The sequence below is a fragment of the Eumetopias jubatus genome, unplaced genomic scaffold (genome assembly GCF_037043125.1).
Source record: "Eumetopias jubatus isolate StellerSeaLion01/CBP00866 unplaced genomic scaffold, mEumJub1_p1.0 scaffold_9, whole genome shotgun sequence".
Lineage (NCBI taxonomy): Eukaryota > Metazoa > Chordata > Mammalia > Carnivora > Otariidae > Eumetopias > Eumetopias jubatus.
The window spans coordinates 114737648-114759580 of record NW_028274815.1 but is presented as its reverse complement, the minus strand read 5'-3'; the positions used below and the strand labels follow the sequence as shown (position 1 = coordinate 114759580).

Sequence of the window (21933 nt, the reverse complement as noted above, 5' to 3'; positions counted from 1 at the left end):
CTCCATTTTCAAGATCTGAGAGGCTATAGCCCAAACCTCTTTCTGTCTCAGTAAATCCCTGGCACCGTGGAACGTTTGTGCTGCAGTGAGAAAAACAAAAAGCAACTAAAATACTGACCTTGACCAAGGCTGCTGTTTGGATTTTTCCAGGCAAAGAATGATCGTTGGAGGATTTCTGCTGTGAGATGATGTGCAGGTGGAGCAGTTGCTCTCAGATTCTGCCCTGTGCCCCTCAGCCCTTCCCCCATAACTCCAAGGTGATTCATGCTCAGAGACAGCATCTCAAGTGGCCCTTTATCTTTGTTGTTGTTGTTGTTGATTTGTATTCATTTTTATTTTTATCAATAGAATACATATTTTAAAAATCATATAGAAAAACAGCAGACACTGCCCTGGCCTCCCCACTTTAATTTCTTTTTTCCAGAGACAGCCTCTTTTCTTTCTTTCTTTTTTTTTTTTTTAAGATTTTATTTATTTATTTGACAGAGAGACAACAGCAAGAGAGGGAACACAAGCGGGGGGAGTGGGAGAGGGAGAAGCAGGCTTCCCGTGGAGCAGGGAGCCCGATGCGGGGCTCAGTCCCAGGACCCCTGGATCATGACCTGAGGCAAAGGCAGACGCTTAACGACTGAGCCACCCAGGTGCCCCGACAGCCTTTTTTCTTATCTTTTAGCTCTCTTTTCTGGTTTTAACTTTTATTTCTAAATAACATATGCTTATGCTGCTAGTTCTTGATTTTTAAATTTGGGCTGTTTTGGTTGATGTTGTTTAATTTCTTGCTGTAGGGGATAAGTATTTATACTATCACACCCTTAAATAAATACATTATTTCCCCTTCCTCCATCCCTCAATATTATCCATACCTCTCTATTTGGATAAATCATTTCATTATCTATAGTATTATGACTGTGTATATATTATTCATAGCTGAGCCAATTAGCATACTATGATTACGTTTCCTTTCTTTTGATTCTCCAGAGTTAGCCATTGCCTCTTTTTTCCCCAAACTTAGCCCTTTATCTTTTGATCTTGCTTATGATGTGTGTTTTGTCATTTTTACTTTTATGTCTTCAATTTCTTTTTTTTTTCTTTTATGGCTTCTGCATTTCAGTCTTTATAAAGCTAAATGATTCCACTCTACCTCCATGTTCTCTTTTAGTACTTTCATTTATTTAAAAAGATGTATTTATTTATTTGAGAGAGAGAGAGACTGTGAGAGCCGGTGGGGGGGAGGGGCAGAAGGAGAGGGAGAAAGAGAATCTTAAGCAGTCTCCTGAGCAGGGACCCTGATACAGGGCTCGATCTCATGACCCTGAGATCATGACCTGAGCCAAAATCAAGGGTCGTATGCTTAACCGACTGAGCCACCCAGGTACCCCCAATGTTTTCACTTTTTAAAATAGACTACTTTTTAGAAAAGTTTTAGATTTACAGAAAATTTGAGAAGATAATACAGAATTCCCACGTGACCCACTCTCTCCCCCAACACAGTTTCCCATATTAACATCTTATGTGGTTGTGATACATTTGTTATAATCAATGAAACAATATCGACACATTACTGTTAACTAAAGTCCGTAGTTTATTTAGATTTCCTTAGTTTTCACCTAATTTCCTTTTTTCGTTCCACAATCCGATTGGCGATAACCACATTACGTTTAGTTGTCATGTCTCCTCAAGCTCCTCTCGTCTGTGACTGTTCTGCTTTTACTTGTTTTTGATGACCTTGACAGTTTTGAAACATACTGGTCAGGTATTTTGTAGAATTCTGGAATTTGTCTGATGTTTTTCTTTTTCTTTTTTCTTTCTTTTATTTTTATTTTTTTAAAGATTTTATTTATTTATTTTGAGAAAGAGAGAGAGCATGAGCGGGGGGAGGGGCAGAGAGAGAGGGAGAGGCAGACTCTTTTTGATGATTGATTTGAATTTCACTCTTTTTTCTTTTTCTTTTTAAGATTTACTTATTTTGGGGGCGCCTGGGTGGCTCGGTCGGTTGAGCATCTGCCTTCAGCTCAGGTCATGATCTCGGGGTCCTGGGATCCAGCCCCTGCATCTCTCTCTCCCTCTGCCTCTCCCCTGGCTTGTGCTCTCTTGCTCACTCTCTCTCAAATAAATAAATAAAATCTTTAAAAAAAAAAGAGTTCCTTATTTTTATTTGAGAAAGAGAGTGAGCGAGCAGGGTGGGGAGGAACAGAGGGAGAGAGAATCCTAAGCAGACAATGCACTGAGCGCAGAGCCTGATGCGAGGCTCTATCTCACAACCTGAGCCCAAACCAAGAATAGGCACTTAACCCACTGTGCCACCCAGATGCCCCTTGTCTGATATTTTTCTCAAATAAAACGAGTTATGGAAGACCCCAGACATAGAGTTCCATCCTTGCCACATCGTATCAAAAGTACATACTGTCAATATGATTCATGACTGTTGGCGTTGGCCTTGGTTCACACCTGGCTGAGATAATGTTTGTCAGGTTTCAGAACTGTAAAGCTACTCTTCCCCCCGCCCCATACCATACACTTTGGCAGGACATTGCTCTGTGCAGCTCACACCTAAGGAGTGGGGGTTATAATTTCCCTACTTGAAGACAAGGTTTCTACATATATTATTTGGAATTCTTTTGCATGGGAGATTTGCCTCTCCTTCCTCATTTATACATTTATTTAATCTTTCGATAATTTATTTATATGGCTATTTATTTTACACTTTGGGTTCTAATCGATACTACTTTATTTCTTTTGATGCTGAAACTGGTTCCAGCTTTGGCCACTGGGAGCTCTTACAGTTGGTTCCTGTGGTCTTTGGACATACCCCGATTGAGGGGCTTGGGGGTTTGTTTTTTGTAGGATTTCATTTTGTATTGTTTTGTTTTAGTGTTTCTTTACTTTCTGGCACTATAAGATGCTCCAGGCTCACCTTGGATATTTCCTGCCCTAATGCTAGAATCAGCCATATCTCAAAGGAGCTCTGATTCCTTTTATTGAAGAATCATATTAAAAACCACGATCTGGGTGGTAAGTGTGCTTCTTGTGAATGGGGTGTCCTTCCTTTTAGACCCTTTAAGCTGAAAAAGCAAAAACTAAGCACGTTTTTATTTTTCAATTAATCTCTGATCCATTTGGAGCTTATCCTGGTGTATTCTGAGATGTGGATCCTGCTTTAACCTCTGTGTCAGCATCGTTTATTAAAGAATCTATTTTCTCCCCCATTGATGTGAGATGCCACCTTTATAATTTACTAAATTTCCATCTGAAACAGAATCTACTTCTCTTCAGTCCATTGGCCTCTTTGTCTATTCCTATACCAGCGCCAAACTGTTTTAAGTGTTAAGACTAATATGTCTTAATATCTAGTAGTATGTCCTCCTTGATGTCCTTTTGAAAGTTGTCTTGGCTTAAAAAGAAAGTTATTTGAAAAAAAATTGTTTAATGCCTAAAAATTTTTGCATCTCCTTCTTGGTGGGGTAAAGATAACATAGAGGCGCTATTGATCTGACCACGCAAATATGAAGTCAAGATGCTTTTACTGCAGGCCTTTCTGTTCACCAAAAAACAAGGGTGGATTGTGAGCCAGGGGCATCATGATCTCAGGGTTAGAATCTGGGGGCTATAAACAACAACAGCCCAGCATTCCCAGCCTCCTAAAGATGGTGTTAAGCAAAAGAAGACATTTCTACATTTTAGAGGGACAGTTTTCTTGGAAACCTCTCTTTGAGAGGACAAAATAGGGAGTAAAAAACCCATTGTCAAACATCTTTTTAATTTAGCTTAGCTTTATTTTATTTTATTTTATTTTATTTAAGTAAGCTCTACATCCAATGTGGGGCTTGAACTCACAGCCCCAAGATTAAGAGTTGCATGCTGTACTGACTGAGCCAGCCAGGCACCCCTAAACATCTTTGTTATAGGGCATTATTTTAGGGACCAATACACATCATTGAGAATGCTCAGGTACTTCCTGGAAACTTGCTGCAGTTTCCAGATACTCAAAGAAAATGAGCATAATGGCTGTTTTGCTAGGACAGCCTGGGGGTTCAGAGAGATCTGCGTCTCTTCTTTCTTCCTGCTTCCCTGAAGCTGTGTGGGGAAAAAAGCAGAAAACAACCAGCATCCTGTCTCAAAAGCCAGTTGCCTGATGGGAGCCAGTAGATACCCTGAACCTAAAGAGCTCATTGTCCCCATTGGTTCTGAAAGGTTCAGTCCCCTTCCAGGCTGCTGACCTCTCCCCCCATACATGGGAGGATGACGACCTGGCCTTTCAACCTCATTATCCAGGGAAAAAAATGCACACAGTGCCCATAATTTACTGGTGCAGGCAGAAGAACTGCCTGGTACCACAAGCAGACTCCTGTGTGCAGCACTAGACGAGGGGGATGCTTTATCTGTGTCAAGGGAAAAGCCGGGGGCAAGGTCAGGAGCTGCTTACCTGGGCTTCCATAAACAGGAGGCGGCAGCTCTGTCTTCTCAGAGCTCAGGGTTGTAAACCTCCCCCGGGAGGTACCCCGGGTAGCTGACTCCTGATCCGTCTTTAAGGACAAGAGAGACCCAGCAGGAGAGGAGGTGTCTCTCCTGGGCTGGGCCAGGAAGGAGCAACTCAAAGCATCCAGATGGTCACTGAACTGACAGCTGACCTTGTGACCCCCCCACTCTGGGCCCAGCCTGACCGAGACCCAGAAGGGCCCTGTCTTGTGACTAAGTCCTGTTGGGTTGTTGTTGTTGTTGCTGTTTTGAACAACTAAACTCCTAACTCCAATTTTCAGAGTATCTCTTTCACCTAGAGCAAGGGGTGTATATGGGGCAGGTATTTTCTCCAGCCCTCCCTGTTTTTTGCCACATTTTTTTTAGGGCAAGACCCTTGGTGGCTTTGTCTAGCCTTCCACTGAAGGCCCTGAAATGCAGGTCTCTGGGCCCCTCAAGGCTGAGCATTTGTGGGCCATGGCTTTTCCATAGATTCTTGACCTACCCCGATTCTTGCCACCGTTATGGCTCCTTCTCACGTGGGGTGCAGCGGGGTCCCGGCACCCCAGCAAAGAGCTGCTGGAGGAGATCTCACCCCAGTTGGGGGGGCGGGGGGCGGGTGAGCAGGCCTCTGTCACCAGACCTGGGGGACGCGGGAGGGCTTCAGACGCTTTAACAGCTGATGTCTGGAGATCAATTAGAGATAATGGCTTTGGGTGGACGCAAGGAAGCATGGCCAAGATTTTCCTGGTTATGATCATGTTTACCTCATTAGCAGCCTTAGCAGCCTTTTTTTTTTTTTTTTTTTTTTTGAGGGTGGGATGGCACCGTGTTGCACTGTGAATTTGTGCTGGTTGCTTTGTTTCACTCAGGGTGACCAGGCGTGGACCCCGGGAAGCCAGCAGCTCCCCCCAGCTCCACTCAGACGGAGGAGACAGAGGCCCACGGCTTCTGCTCACAGCCCACCAGACCCTTGTCCTCCCTGTGACCCTGTGTTTGTATAGTTTTAAAATTTTTTCTTCCTTCCTTCATTAAAAAATCATTGAAGTTCCTACTATGTTCCGGACACTGTTCTGAGCACGGAAGATACAGCAGTGAAAGAGACAGATAAGGAGCCTACTCTCGGGGAACTCCTAGGCTGTAGTGATGATAAACAAGTCAATAAGAAAAAATATGCAAAAGTGAGAAGTTTGGGGCAGAGAATTCAAATAGGGACAGTTAATAGACTGCACCTCTGGGTGAGAAGGCCTCTCTGAAGAGGTGGCAATCCAAGCCCAGAATGATAAGAAGGAGCCAGACCTGTGGCAATGAAGGAGAAAAGGCCTTGCAGGTGGAGGAGTCAGCAGGTGCAAAGGCCCTGGGGAGGCACAGCAAGGGGGCCAGGACAGAGGGAGTAAGGCAGAGACAGGCTTGTGATAAGCTTGAGCAGTCTGTAGAAGAACTCTCTCAGGGCCTGCCAGCTGGATTCAAAGTTTGTTGTGTGCAGTGTGAAACCTCCTGCTGCGTTTTCCTCCACCAGAGGAGAGCAGGGGCTTAACTGGGATGACAGTGAACAGAGACGAGCACCCAGGGGAGAGTACAGGGACTCTGGTTCTAGGTGTGGCCCTGCCCCTGAACAGCTATTTAGCTTTCACTTCTCTATGCTGCAGCTTCCCTGTTACTGAAACAGCAGGTTTTGGCCAGACTTCAGCGGTTTCCAGAGTTTGCTTTTTGACAGAGGAACCCCTTTCTTCAAGGAAATTCTTCTGGGGAGGAAGCCCAGCATCTCAAGGGTCAGCAGTAGGCAGGCATGTCGCTGGCAAAGCTGGCAAAGGGCCCCAGAGCTCTTGCCCACCTTCCCCTCCTATGCCCAGGCAGCACCCCCTCCACCCTTCCTAGGACCCCAGTAACAGGGCCTGGATAAGCCCTGAGCTTTGGGCTGGGGTGCTAAAGACAGGCAGAAGGGCTCAGCCCAGCGTGACCACAAGCAGCCTGGCCTCAGGCCAGCACTCCTTTCTCTCCTGTAGTTTCCTCCCCGGTAGAAACGAGTAACAGAGCCCATGCCTTGCTATCCCCATGGTTGTTTTAAGGCGTGGATTTTGGAATGGCTCTAAGTGCCTCAAGAGAAAAATAGCATAGGAACAGAAGATACTTTTTAACTGGTGCACTGCTGTGGCTCAGGAAGTGTCCGCGCACAACTGTGCAGTAGCCTCGGCACCTTTCCCTGCTGCCGAGTCCGTGAGGAAGGGAAATAAGTGCTTTGCCTTCTCCCAGACATAGCATAGACATAGCCCCCTTCCTTAGTCTTTCTAAGGAGTTGACATTCTAGAGAAAAGGCCATGTAGGAGTGGGGTCCTTGCTGGCCAGCCCATCCACATCCTCACGCGGGAATCCTGTGAGTCAGTCAGGGATGCTTCTGACTGCAAGAACAAAAACCCAGCTGACTGTGTAGCCAAACATGAAGTTTTTTTACTCCCGAAACAAGAGGGGTGGAGGAGCCATTTTTGGTGTTAATGTCTATGGTGTTGTTGATGCCTCTGTGATGTTGCTGACCTTTTCCTCATGTTTGCAAGTTGGCTGCAACCATCTTGTCCACATTCAAGGTGAGAGGAAGATGGGAAAGGGTGGTGTACGCTCAGTCCAGCAAAGCAAAAGTTTTCCCAGAAAATTGCCAATAGACTTTTGTTGACATCGCATTGGCCAGTGTCACATGGCTACCCCCCAGCTGCAAGGGAGGCTGAGAAAGAAAGAATTTTGTTTTCCCACCCTCTCTAGTTGAGGAAGGGAAGGGAGAAATGTTGAGTTTGGGTAGCAGGTAAATTAGTCCAAAGTATCTCCCATGGCCTGGGTGCCATCAACTGAGCTTGACAGTGACTTTGGGTATTAAGATGCCAAAGGACTGGGCAGGAGAAAAGAGTAATAGGGAAGGAAACAGAGGAGAAGCATGGAGGAAGGAGGAGAGAAGGAATGGTTGTTGAAGGCCTTCTGTGTGCCAGGTGCCCCATATGTCTGGGGAAACTGAGGCTCAGCCTCAGAGAGCTTAGGTAACTTGTCCAAAGTCATAGAGCTAGTGTGAGAGAGAGCCCTGTTCCTTCTGACATTAATGCTGTTATTTCCCAAGGGAAGGGGAGGGAGGAGAGAAAGGAAAAGGAAGGTGATAGTGAGCTAGGGACAGGCCAAGGCCCCCAGCGGCACCAGCACCGTCAGCTTCATGGGGGCAGGCCCACGTCTCCTTAGCTCAGCACCACAGTCCTGGCACCTGGGCGGGACCCAACACACAGTAGGCGCTCAGTCAAGGTTTGTTGGCTGGTCTCAGTGTTCCGAACTACTTTTTCACGCTGTCATCGACATTATGATAACTAAGGTTCACGCAAGTGTTCCGCCCCGGGCGCCAGCCACGCCCCCTGCAGGCGGCTCTGCATTTAAGCCTCACAGCAGCCTTCAGAGAGAGTCCCCGTTGTCCCCCAGCTTAGAGAGGAGAAAACCAAGACTCAGGTTAGGTTGCCTGCCTGAGGTCACATTGAGGAAGGGCCTGAATGCAAACAGAACACAGCCCAGTCACCTGCTCCCCTGCTCTACCCCCATCCTGGTGCTGCCCGCCAGGCACATGACTCTAACCATCAGAAAGGCCTCCCCGCACTAGCTCTGCCCCACACACATCCCCAGCTGTGGACTCTGTCACGGAGGGGTTTAGGGTGAAAACGGGAAGTGCTACCCACCCCTTTCTCTTGACAACCTGTCCCTACCTCCCTGCATGTCTTCCCTGGAGCAGCACCAGGTGGCCACAGTGTCTTACAGATTGCAGGGGGACCCTCACCCACCCTGCAGTCGCCTGTTGAAGAGCCAGCAAGACTTTCATCCCTGAGGACTCCCCAGGCCCAGCTTCCCTCAGGGGTTGCCTGGAGAGGCCATGGGGTCCCGCTAGAGGCTGCCTGGTTCCGAGCAGCCCCGGCCTGTTGCCAGTTCTCAGCCTGAGGGAAACCTCTGGCTGCACAGAAGGCCCATCCTTGCTCTGCTGGAGGTTGGGGAAGCATGACTACACGTGGTCTGGCTTAGGCGTCCCACCTTAGCAGGGCCCACCACGCACTCTGGGGACGAACACACCCTGGTTCAAACCCCAGCACAGTCACTGGCTTCTAGCTCTATGACTCTGGGCATGTCCCCTGGTCTCTGAATGCCAGTTTCCTTGGTGTTGGGTGACTGGATGAGTCATTTAATCTTCCTCTCAGAGCCCCTACTCTTCTTGTGCAAAACGGCAATTAATATCAACCTTGTTATTTAGCTGATTCAATAAGGTAACATATACTGCCACCCCACGTAGGTGCCTGGTGCAGAGTGGGTCGCAGTAATTGATTACACCAAACTCCAGGCTGCTCAGCCATGGTAACTGGCTTTGGCTTTTTTTTTTTCCTTTTTCACACACAAACAGAAAAGAGCACATATCATTAAGTGGACAGCTCAGTAAATTTTTCCAAACTGAATCCATCTCCTGTGACCAATTCTCAGGTCAAGAAACAGAACACTGTCAGCACCCCAAAGATCCACTGTGCCCCCTCCCAGTCACTACCCCCAGCAAGGGTGACCCCTGTCCTGCCCTCTAATAGCATAGGCTGGTTTTGCCTGTTTTAGAACTTTATGTAAATAGAACCAGACAGCATGTGCTTTTTTGCTCACAAGCCTAAGTTTGTGAGCATCATCTGTGTTGTAGCGCACGACCACCTCTAATTTGTTCTTTTCTGTTGTGGAGTGGTATTCCGCAGCCCGGATGTGCTACCACTAGCCATTCTTTGCTGGTGGACGCTGGGCTAGTTTCCGTGCGGGGGCTACTGTGAATAGTGTTCTGTGACCATGCTAGTACGTGTGCTTTAGGGCCCATCCATACTCATTTGGTCATGTGCATACCTGGGGGTACAAGTGCTAGGTTGCAGGCTGGTCTCGACTTTTTGGCTGAGCCTCTCCAAAGGCACTAGGAAAGAAGGAAGAGAGAAGAAGTGAGGTGCATGCTCTGTGGGAGTGGCAAAGTTGGCCTGTGTCACCCATGGTGTCCTTAATCCAGAGCTCCATTGCAGAACTCAGCACCGTACTGGGCAAAGGACAGGACGGGCTCCCGAGTGATGCAGTGATGAGTTCTACGGTGTGCACAATGCTGCCGGGGACTCTGCCGCCTAAGAGCCTGTCCCAGCCCTGAGAGTCTCTGCTCGCGTTGGGGAAATAAGGTAGAAAGCAGGAGATGGGAAGTACCACAAGCACAGGAGGTGACAGAGGAATAGCAGCGACCTGCCATAGGAGCCAGCCAGGTGGCCTATGAGATTGGCGCTCTGGCTTTGGAGGGGTCCAGATTTGGCAGGGGTGGAAGGTGTCTTTGTTAGTAGCCTAAAACATCTTCCTACCGAGCAAACACCCATGCATTCTGCAATACCCACCTTAAATGTCACCTCTTCAGTGCAGCGCTCCAGGATCCTCTCTGTCCCTCTCACACGCTAGGCACTTGCTTCCCAGCAGGTGCCACAACTGTCAAGTACAAACTGAATGTACATCCTGTGACCAGAAACCCTGTGGTCATTTATTTAGTCTCTCTCTCTCTCTCCTGCTGGCCTGCAGGCTCCGAGTGGGCAGACCTGTATCCTATTGTTCATTGCTGGGTCACCCATATTTACCATGGCATCTGGTATGAGGTAGGGGGTCCATACATATTTGTGGAAAGACATGTGCCTGAGAGCATACATGATCAAAGGATTGGAGGGGGTCACACATGGGTGATTCAGGCACAGAAGATAGTGAGTCTGTGTGACGCAGAGGTCGCAGTTTGGAACAGAAGGATATAAGGCCAGCAGGGCTGTGAAAGGCCTCGAACACCAGGCCAGAGACCTGCAACTTGCTTCTGCCAGCAGCTGGGAGCCATTGAAGGTTTTGGAGTAGGAGAGTGAAATGAACCGAGATTAACTGATGACACTTTGAAGCAATACATCACTGAAAAGGAGATTGTTGAAATTATACTTTTTACCTATTGTGGTTGTTAGGAAAGTGTATTTCAACAAGTCAGGCTCTTTTAGTTATATCCATAATGGGAAATTTACCTAAATAGAGAAGGAATGAGGAAGCAGTACTGGACAGTTTCTCCTAGATTTCAGCAAAGGTGTCAAACTGACTATGAGGTTGCAGCCAGCTGTGTAAAAATCAGCAAACGCAAAGAATAAATAGTTAAGCCAAGGTACTACCCAACCCACAGATCAAGTATTTTGAATTCAGGCATGTGTGAAGCCCTTGGTGCTTCCATCCATGCTCCTCTTTCCTGCTGAAATGCCCTCCCTACTTGCTGCCTGTCACACTCCTCCTGCTTTCTTTGGTTCAGAGTAGATGTCACCTCTTCCAGGGATGCCCTACCCCATGCCCCTCCTTTCTCCATGATTGTCTGCACCTAGAGCACCTCTCTGCTATGGCCTGGGTTTAAATGGACAGTTCATGGAGGATAGAGGTGAGTGTTAGCCCTACCAGGTATTAAAATATATTCTAGAGCTATAATATTGGGACAGGAATAGATCAATAAAATAGAATAGACAATTCCAAAAATAATGGGAAATCAGCATGATATAATGTTGATATTTTCTAATCCGTGGATAAAGATGAATTATTTAAAAGATGGTATGGAGGGGGCACCTGGGTGGCTCAGTCAGTTGAGCGTTGGACTCTTGGTTTCCCTTGGGTTGTGATCTCAGGGTTGTGATCTTGGGGTTGTGGGATTGAGGCCCTGTGGGGCTCCACGCTCAGTGGGGAGTCTGCTTGAGTCTCTCCCTCTGCCCCTGCCCCCACTCACTCGTGCTCTTTAAAATAAATAGATAAGGGGAACCTGGGTGGCTCAGTTGGTTAAGAGTCTGCCTTTGGCTCAGGTCATGATCCCAGGGTCCTGGGATGGAGTCCCCTGTCAGGCTTCCAGCTTGGCAGGGAGTCTGCTTCTCCCTCTGCCCCTCCTCCCACTCATTCTCTCAATCTCTCTCTCTTTTTCTCAAGTAAGTAAATAAAATCTTAAAAATAAAATAAATATAAACTAGATCTTTATCTCACTACTTATATGGAGATTAATGGGCATAGAGCTTACTTAAAAAAAAAGATTTACGTATAATGAAGCTATACATGCTCTACAAGAAAATATGGGTGAATTACTTTTATAATCTTTGAGTGGAATAAAACCTTTGTTTTGGGGTGCATGGGTCACTCAGTCATTGGGTGTCTGCCTTCAGCTCAGGTCATCGTCCCAGGGTCCTGGGATGGAGCCCCGCATCGGGCTCCCTGCTCAGCGGGAGGCCTGTGTTTCCCTCTCCCACTCCCCTTGTTTGTGTTCCCTCTCTCGCTGTGTCTCTCTCTGTCAAATAAATAAATAAAATCTTCACAAAAAAAACGAAACAAAACAACAACACCTTTGTTTTGACCTAAAATGCTTCAGCCCTAACAGAAAAAAATTGAGGGTCTAAAAATGTAAAATTTCCATATGGCAAAAAAAATCCCATCATAAATAAAATAAAAAGACAACAAAAGGACAACATATTTGCAAAATATATGACAAAAGATTAAATTTCCTTCATGAAAAAAAAGTCCACCAACTCAAATAGAGAAATGGGCAAAGAATATGAACAAGTTGTTCTAACAAATGCAAGTGACCAATAGATACATGATACACATAAATATAATGCTCACATTCCCATATGAAGAGAAGCAAAGGAAAATAAGATATACCATTTTTCACCTCTTAGATTGACAAAGACAAAAGAGCTTGCTAATACTAAGCACTGACAAGCATGTCATAAGATGGAAACTGCCACACATTGCTGGTGGCTGAGTAAACTGGTGTAGGATTTGTGGAGGGGGATGGCCATCATTGTGAAAACCCAGAATCCTGATAATGATGATAAAAGCTGCCATTTACCAAGTACTCTGCCTGGGGAGGAGATCAAGCTGCATTTTATGGCCTGACCTCAGAAGTCATACACTCTCATTTCTGCAATATCTCATTGCTTCCACAGCCCTATTCATTGTGACAGGGGACTGGGGTGTGATACCAGGAGGTGAGGATCACAGGGAGCCATCTTAGAGGCTGACCACCACAGTGTCCAGTTTCAAAGGGGAACTTTTTAATGTTTTTTGAGAGAGAGAGAGAGAGAGATCTTGCGCATGCAAGCAAAGGGGTGGGGTGGAGGGGCAGAGGGAGAGAGAGAGAATTTCAAGCCAACTCCATGCTCAGCACAGAGCCTGACACGGGGCTTGATCTCACCACCCTGAGATCATGACCTGAACCGAAATCAAGGGTTGGATGCTCAACCCACTGAGCCACCCAGGTGCCCCTCAAAGGGGAGCTTTCAGTGTCAAATAGTACATTAAGCACCCTATCTTATTATCTACTTTGCAGATCAGGAAACTGAGGCTTCGAGAGATTTAAGTGTGGTGCCTAAGGTCACTTGTCTAGTGTCAGAGTCAGAATTTGAACCGGTCCCATTTGGCTGGATGCTATTCAACCTCCTCATTGGTGTCTCTGCTGCCACTCTCACTTCCTTATAATCTCATCTCCTCTGGTCTAAAGGCATAATTCAGACTGCATCATTTCTTCACTCTTAAAATAAAATCCACACACCTTACAGTCATGTACATGGCTCTGCGTGCTTGGTCCTGAATACCCTCTCACTCTCCCCCTCACCCCGGCCAATCTCGCCCTGGCCATACTAGTCACCTTTGTGTTCCTCAAACATGCCAGTCCCTTCCCAGCTCAGGACCCTTGCACCAGCTCTTGCCTCTGCCTGGAAGACTGCACCCCCATGTCTTCACCCAGTTGTCAACTTCAGCCACGCATTGAGGCTTACTCCTGAGAGGGCCCTTCCCTGACCACTCAGCCCAGAGCCCATCCCTGTCTCCACCCTCAACCCCTGTCTCCACTCCACCCCCCACCCCTTCCTGGGCCTCTCCACCCCAGCTCCACTTACTCCTTGTTTCTAGGATCCAACCAAGATTCAAACTTTGCATCCAGTTGTTAATTCTCTTTAGTCTCATGATTTAGAACAGCCAAATAAGTAACAATGAATCTTTTGAAGAGTCAGGGCGGTTGTGTTGTGGAGAGTCTCTCTTTCTGGATTTCTTGTCTGCTTGTCTCTCTTCATGATCAGATTCAGGTTAAGCATTTCGAGGGGGGAACACAACATGGGTAATTGCATCTCATCAGGAGGTGAGCACATTATGTCAGGTGGCCCCACTTTGGGGGCAACTGAATTTGATCACATGGTTGGAGGGTGTCTGCCAGTCTCTCCATTGTGCAGGTACCTGTTCCCTTCTGTCGTTAGTAAGTAATTTATAGGGGTAAATGGGTTTTTAAATGCTTTGAGATGCTTGAACAGTATCCTCTCTGCTCAGGCTAAGATCCTGCTATTCCTACTAATAACAAACCCCTGGTTCCCTTGGCCAGGTCCCCACTTGTGGAGTATGCTCATTTCATATACAAATCTCCTTGGAGGGGTTTGCTGCTTAAGAAGCTCTCTAGAGCAAATGCCCTGCCAATTGTCCATTTACAAAAACACCCACTGTTTGCAGGGCCTGACACGAAGGGGACACAAGGGCAGTACTGCCGTCTTAAGCAGATGGGAGCAGCCTTCTCTGCCCTAGTCTCCCACCAGACTGGGGCCGAAAAAGGGACACATCACTGGGAGAATTAGTGGTCAAGAAATTAGGTCATGCCATTCCTTGTTGGGACCTGTGCTGTGGCCACTTTAAGGATCGAGGGAGTTGTCCATAGGCACAAGGACACTGAAAGCAACCAGCACAAGGTTACTTGAGGAGTGGCAGCTCCTGCAGGACTAAGGATCTGGGAGATTTCTGCAGGCTTCAGCACACAGGAAAACTCACCTAATTTTCAGTGCTGCTAAACAGCCAGGTTTCTCTAGGGCTCCCAACTGCTTTCTGTGGGCTGAGTGGAGCCGAGGCTGTTTTATCTCAGGGATGGTAAATGAGTTCACATTTCATGCCTAGAGAAAATCACTGCTCTGCTCTCCTGGGTGGTACTGGCTCTCTTTTATTAGTCAGAGAAAAGGTGGGTTATCTGGGTTCAATTCCACCTTTGAACTTCAGTTGGATTTGGCTTTATATTTCAAGCCCAAATGTCCACCACTGCTGTGAGATAGTGACTCAGGCCAGGAGAAGTCAAAGGTCTCTAGAAATGTGGGAAGAGATGGGAAATCCGGGGCCTGAATTATTTCATTTTCAGAGTGAGGAAGGGCATTTCCCATGTTGGAAACGCCCACATCTCCCTGGATGAACTAAAGAGTCACAGCCACTAATTAAAATTCTAAAAATCATAACTGGGCACCAACATGTGTGGATGTGGACATGTGTGATGCAGCCTCCGAACCATCCCCCACCACAGAGGATGAGAAGTAAAGATCTATTAGAGAAAACTGGGAAGGGTGTGTTGATTTGAAAACACATTTGATTTCATGGATAAAAGGTGCTAATGAATGAATAACGTGCTTAGACCCTCTTTTAAAAAGAGAGTTAAGTTCTATATTGACAGAAAAACCTTTAGCGTGTGTGGAAGGAAGTCTGCTCTGCATGCCTTTAATTTGATGTGTTGCCATCTTTTCATTTTTCCAATGGGTGAATACTGAGCTCTGAACCTGTAGTGTTGTACTTCCAACTCACACCTGTAGAGGGAGCCTTGTTTACCTCGGATTGTTCACAATGCACAGCTTTCAGTGAAAGAAAGAAAAAGGCTTTTAGAGAAAAAAAGTTGGAGGGTTAAAGGCAGTCTGTTTCAAAATTGCAAACAATCGAGATGGCTCTCTTGTTTTTTCTTCTTTGCTGGTTCCACTGTGAATGAGTTGTAGCGTAAAGTCAGGAGAAATTGCCCTTCTTTTTCGGGTGCGACTAGAGGGACCAGGAGGTGGGATCGTTGTTGGTATTTTTGTTTTGTTTTGTTTTGTTTTTTACCATTTCCTCACAGAATTCCACGAGGGCAGCTCCTCATCCTTGTTAAAGCACAGGCTTTTTCTGAAGGCTGATCGGTTGTAACAGAGGTTGTGAATCTGAGGCGGGGGACATCTGCCCTTGACCCATCTTCTCTGCTAGGGTCTAATTGTGCTGTTTGGGGACGAGCGAGTTATGTTTTAGCCTGAGTTTGAGGTTGCTTGCAGGTTCAGGGTCCCCCACCCCCCACCCCGCGGCGCCCCACGCGGTCTTCTCCTGCACCCCAGGCGGACGAGGTCTGTCTGTGTGCGGGAGGACTAGGTCTCCGATCCGCGTGGGTCTTCCCTCTCCTGCGGTGCTGTGTCTCCGCGGACAGTACGCGCCCAGGTCTGGGATGGAGCAGCATTCTTGATGTTATCCTATTACTTTACAACTGGAGCTAGCGCGCCGTAAGGAGCCGGTACCCCGTAGTCTAGAGGAGCACAATGACCGGCGGGAGGAGTGGGGTGGGGGGGTGGGGAGGGAGCAGAGAGAGAGAGAGAGAGAGAGAGAGTCCGCGGCGAGCGCTCGGGTTCGCTGAAATGTTTGGGTCGGACAGGTGAATGCATCCTGAAGTCACAGGCGCCCGCCAGGGAGGGAGAAGGGGAGCTTGGGAGGGTGTAAACTAAGTGGTGGGAAAGAGACAAAGGACGAGTGAAGAGGCGAGATGGTACGGAATATCGGGAGGGGGAGGGGAGAGGAGGGGGCAGAGGGTGGGCAGCGCACCGAGGGGACCGAGCTTGAACTTGATCAAGACAAGGGGGGCCCTGAGATGGGGGGGCGGCAGAGAGCCGGCCACGTGCCTGGCTTTCCCAGACCAGGGTCTCGCGGAGACCGCCCGGGGACCCAGCAGCCCCGCCCAGCGAGGACCCGCGTCCGCGGGGAACCAGGAGGCGCGAGGAGGTCCAGGGCTGCCCGAAGGCCCCAGGGCGCCGAGAGTTCCTAATGGTGCCTGAGTCACTTTCTTTGGGCTAAGTCTCTCCTCTCTTGGCCTGAACGCGGAGAGCCGGCAGGCCGGGTGCCCCCCCAACCCCCACCCTCAGACCCGAAGATTGCGGCCTCCAGGAGCGAGGGGCGGGCACAGACCCCACCGCCTTCTTTCCTGGGCTCAGCCCCGGGCCAGAATCTTCCTCGAAGCGCTTCCCCCTTAAGAGCGCTCTCCCCCCCCAGAGCGCACGGCAGCGCGTCCAGTGCGCCCTCATCCCTCCCCCACTACCTGGCCCAGCACCCCCTCCTTCCACCTCCTCTCCCCCCTCCCCGCCCCCCGGCCTCTCCCTCCTTTCTCCTCTCTCTGGGTGCCTCCTTTTCCTCTCTCTCCCCCTCCCCTCCGTGCCCACTCCTCCCTCTCGTCAGCCCCTCCACCTCCTCCTCCTGCTGCTCCTCCTACTCCCCCAGCGTGCGCCCTCCCTGCGCTCCCCTCCCCCCGGCCCCCGCCCCGTGCCCGGTCCCGCCCCCCCTCCCCCGCCTCCCCGTGCCCGGTGCCCCCCTCCCCCTCCCTCCCTCCCGGCCGCGGCGCCGCCGCCGCTGCCGCCGCCGCTCGCCTGGGCCCTCCCCCTGGCCACCCCCGCCCCCGGGCCGGGCAGTGACGCGCCGCGGCGGTGCCAGCCCCTCTCCCCGGGCGGCCGCGGCGGCAGCAGCAGCAGCAGCAGCTGGAGCTGTGGGGCTGTCACTGCCGCCCGCCCCGCTCACTCGCCGAGCCCGACCGCCCGTCTCCGCCTCGCCTCCCGCCCAGGTACGGAGTCCGGCCCGGATCCCCGCGATCGGGCCGTTTCCGGGCCCCCGGCCGCCGCCCCCCTCCTGCTGCCGGCCGTTGAGCTGCGGTTGGGGGGTGGGGGGGCTGGGGGGTTCTGGGGAGGGGGACGGGGGTGAGCTTCCTGCGCTGGGGCTGAGGAGGGGGGCGCAGGGAAGCGGCTGCGCCCTGGGCGGAGTGGGCTGGGGCGGGGGGCGGGTGAGTGTGACCGGGTGTGGGGGGGGCGGGCAGAGGAGATGCACTCCGGGGGCTGTGGAGTGCCCAAGAGGTGTGCCTGGCCGCGAGTGCCGGGGGGCCGCTGGGCGCACCCCACTCCCGGGCCGTGCGCGCCGCCGGTCCTGGGGGGCGGTGATTGTGTGCGCCGCGCCGCGGTATTGTGCGGCGGCCACACCGTTTGCAGCGGGCTCGGCACCGCGTCCCGGGGAGGAAGGCGTTCGCAGGCGGCGGGGTGGGGGCCAGGCTCGGGTTGCCGCCACCGCGGCCGCGGCGAGAGGGGAAGTGGACTGTGTTTGGGGATCTGAGGACGGGAAGCGTTGAGTGGCTGGGAGGGGCTCCCAGCCTCGGAGCGGGGAGTTGAGACGAGGTTTGCAGAGTTGAGCCCACTTCGGCAGGCCCCTGTCCCTCCCCGGAGGGGACCGGTGGCCCTTCTCAGGTGTACCAACGGAGCGGAAGCCGGGGGCGTCGGCGGACCCAGGCGAAGGGGCATTCCTTAATGAAGGGGACGCGTGGGGCGGGGGCAGCTGGCCGGGGTGAGGGCGCGCGTCCGGGTTAAGTTGGATTTACACCTCCGCCGGCCGCTATCTGCTCTCCACCTAGCCCTCCTGGGCCGGACACTTTCTCGTGGGGCCGGGGCGGGGGGGGGGTGCAATCCACATTTTTTTATTCCAGCTGCTAGAATTCAGAAGTGACCGCCCACCCCCACTCCCCCCCACAACCTGGAGCAGCGTTTGCCAGAGTCCGGTCGCCCCTACTGGGCCGCGCTTCCTAGGGGAAGTTCTCATTAAGCCTGACTAATTAGCATTATTCCTGGAGAAAGGTTAAGGTTAGACCGTCCTTTTCCTTACCAGGAGGCCCACCCCCCTCCTCCCCATTCCCTTCTCCCTTCCCCCTCCCCAAGAGCACAAAAGCACAAAAAGAAAGTGTGAAGAGGCGCAGATCAATGGAGAAGCCACAAACCCATTAATTCAAATGGAACCTTTTTCCCCCCTCTAAAACATTGATTTTTCTTTCTGTCTGCTCTGAGGGGAGATTAATAACCTCCTGATTTCACCTGAAATGGTGTTTGGACTCTGTGATTTCCTCCTCTTTCTGAGAAGGATTGTGGCTTGAAATAGATTCTCCCTTGAGATAAAGCCCTACTTATCCCAGAATCAGCTGGAAACCCCAGCCTGGGGCCCCCAGCCTACCAGGTGGGGGTTGTGGGGAGAGGTGTGTGGGGCTCTCACAGCTCCTCTGGGGAGAACCATCTGTGTGACAGGACTAGGGGTGCTGTCCTGCCCCCTGCTTCTGGGCTGTAGGTTGTTCTGGGGGAAAGACCCATGGATGGCCCCAGCCCCAGTGGCTGTTTAGTCCTTACATAGTAAATTACCCCTTCATTGGAAAACCATTAGGGCCTAAATGTGTCTTTAAATAATATCAAGCTCCTGTCTAATCCCAGTTCAAGCTGGGCTTGTTTTATAGAGTAGGTTTTAAGATAGCACCTCCTCCCACACCCACTGTACCATGGCTGGGTGATGAGACCCCATTCAGCACCTGCCTGCAGAACAGCAGGAGCAGAGTACCCCCAGAGCTTTCCTTCCAGCTAGGGAGGTGGGTTTGGGGGAACTTCTGTGGCCTCAGCCACCCTGGGCCCCTGTGGAGCCTGGCCACCCCAACTTGCTCAAGAACTTTTTTGTCTTGTCTGGGTCCTTTTCTTGGAAGGAAACTCCTGCAGGGGATTAGCTCAGAGTGGTTCCTCTCCAGCCCTCGTTTTGGCTGGAAGAACCCCGTCTGCTGCCGCTCATCTCTCCAGCCACCTTCTTAAAGAGACCCCTGTTAATGCCAGGGCCTAGGGTGTCAGTGAGGCCCTCGTGGTGAGGAGTGCTGGGAAAACAGCCAGTTGCCTTTGCCTAGGAAACAAAAGCCCGTTTTACACTCCATACACTAGTAGGAAGGTGTTGAAAATGCCCACTCCCAGCATTCAGGCGTTCACGACAGCAAGGACAACAGAGCATCCCCATATATGTGTGTGTTTCTGACAGACCCTATGTGTGTGAGAGAGCGCACCTAAAAGGTGGTAGGTGATTGGCTGTCTCAGCCCTCCCCACTTCACATTTCCCAGAAGGGCCTGTATGACTTATGACTAGTGAGCATAGGAGGTATGTTAGCAGGAAGGAGTGGAATTGTGCAGGGAGTGTCCCTGGGAGGCTGGCCTCCCCTGGTGGCCAGGTGGGCTTGGAGTGTAGCAAGAAGCGGCTGCCTCGGGACCCCACAGCTCCCAGGAGCTATGGCTCAGACCACTCTAAGATTTCATTTCTGCAATCCCTTCACTACAGGGATTTGAACCTTTGTTGCTTTAAATCCTGGGGGTTTTTCGTCTTCCATTAATAAGCCATCTGATGAACTGAAGTGGTTAAGTTGGGGTCAAATGCGGTTCAGTACCTTCTTGGCATGCTCAGAAGGCTGTGTGTATAATGCTCGCTGACATGGAGACAAGGGGAAGAATTGCCTCGTACTGAAGAATTTCCAGGGTCTGGAAGGAGCCTGCAGGTGTTCCAGAAGGAGGTGCTCACTTTCTGCATCTTGGTGCCTGCCTCCTTGGGGTAGAACTAGTGCCAGGGCAACTGTCCGAGCCTGGTCTTTCTGGCAAGAGCTTCGGCCTCTCATCAAACAGACTGCAGGGGTGAGACAGAGGGGTCTGTCTCCTGCCTGGCCCAGAAACACCTCCGGCACATCCCTGTCCTCCCCCCACCCCCTTCCCTGAAACACACACCCAGGGCTCCTGGTCAGGGCTTATGGCTTACAATTGCACTAAATTCTCAGCAAATCCTCCTCCCCTTTTTTTTTTTTTTCCCTTTCCCCTCAAAGCAAGTGGTAGAGATAGAGTTACAGCCCAGAGGAAAGGCCTGGAAAATGTTGTGTGAGGCACGCCCCAGGATCCCTGTCCTGGAGGATGCAAATGGCTCAACTTCAGAGGCACCAGGAACCTAGTTCCCAAGAAACTGACCCCAGTTGTAAAATAATCAGGTTACTGATAGCACCTGTTCCTAGTTACCCGCCATGGATACAGGCTTGTTTCCACCATTTCCCCTCTGCTCTCCCACTTTCTCCTCCTCCTAGGCTGGGCAGCGGTTGGTGCTAGTTTGCCTGCAGAGGAGGAAGGGCCACAGAACCTGGGTGGAGAGAAACTGAACCTGCCCATGAATTTTGGACTGCAGATAAGAGCAGGGAGGGTTTGGTCGGTCCCTCTCCTTCTGCCCAGAGTCGGGGCTCCCAGACTGGGGTGTGTCCCAGCAGCTGGCTGGGTGCTGCCCGCCTGCTCCCCACACGTTCTTGAGTTCCCTCTTCAGGAAGGCCGTTGTCGCTGTCACCTTGAGGCCCACAGTGGCTCAGGCCCTTTGGTGCCGAATGATGGACTTTTACCAACAGGTGGCAAGGCCGTAGGCTTCAAGGTGTCTGAGGGCAGAGGTAAGAGGAGCGACTGTCTGGTCACTCACGGGGAGCCTGGGGAGAGGGGGCCCAGAAGTACTGGATTGGATCTACTCTTTTATTTTCTAATGAAAACGTCACTGAAGTTTGTTTACAGAAAGAGAGAAATTAGTAGACCAAATTCCCTTGAGCGTCCAGGAGAGAAAAGCAAGAGGTGCCTGACTCGCGACCTCTGGCTGAGCAGGGAGAGTACCCTAGGTCAGTGCAGGGGCCTGAGACCCTGCCACCGCTCCCAAACCTGCGCCCAGCTGCCTCCCGCACCCACCCCAGCCCCCCACCCGAGCGCACAGCCCGCTCCAGCCGCTGATGGGCTTGTGACCGTGTGCTGGTAATTGCCTGTGTAATTAGCCCGCTCCCCGGGCCTTGGCCCTGTGTGAGTGGGTGAAGTTTCAGTCTGCCCTCTGCAGCTGGGGGCTGTGCTGTTGCAGGCAGGTCGCAGAGGGGCTCTGGGCACGCCTCTCTCCCAAGACAGCCCTGACAGTAAAAGTTGTGGCAGCTGTGTAAGTCCGACCGGGACTTACTCGTTTTCTGCTTTTAAGTCAGGTTGACCACACTTGATTTCTCATAAAAAATGGCTGTAGCAGTAGTGTCCAAATGTGAAATAGAACCTCTGCCTTCCGAGCCAGGATTCATGGAGCAGGACCCCGGGGGCCGGGAGAAGACTCTATGGGGCAAGCTCGCGGGTCCGCAGCCCCTGTCTCTTGGCACTTAAGGGCAGGTCCGAATTTCTCACTGGTGTCTCTCCTTAGATAACAAGGTCCTAGAGGAAAGGAGGCTTAGTCATCTCTGTCCCCAGCACAACACGAGCCCATAGTAGATGCTCAGTAAATGTCGCCTCGTTGAAGAGAGCTCATGTGGGAGTGTGTGTAAATACAGCTTCGTCTCCCTTGCGTTTCCTTTGGGTCTCATCCTGAGACACTTTGTCGTTAAGTAGTCTGGTTCTCTCAGTGGAAGGGAGGAGGTGTGGTGGCATTGCCAAGTGGGCTCTGGCCTCAGGCTGCCTGCAGCTCACTGGACTAGCTGTGGTGGCTTGGGCGGCCGGGGCAGGTCTCCGAGGGGCAGGTACCAGGTCCTGAGATAGGCCT

General features: G+C 50.8%; 1 protein-coding gene across 9 annotated transcripts in view; it reads left to right on the top strand.

The window, feature by feature from the left end:
• NOL4L (nucleolar protein 4 like) overlaps nucleotides 1-21933 on the top strand; it is a 129577-nt gene that overhangs the window by 74436 nt on the left and 33208 nt on the right. Inside the window, exon 1 of one of the 9 annotated variants that reach the window (XM_028118887.2) lies at nucleotides 17031-17143. The exons of the other annotated variants lie outside the window; for them this stretch is intronic. The gene's annotated coding sequence lies outside the window, so the exon portion shown is untranslated. Of the gene's footprint in view, nucleotides 1-17030; nucleotides 17144-21933 lie in introns of those variants that run through there. 9 annotated transcript variants of the gene reach the window in all.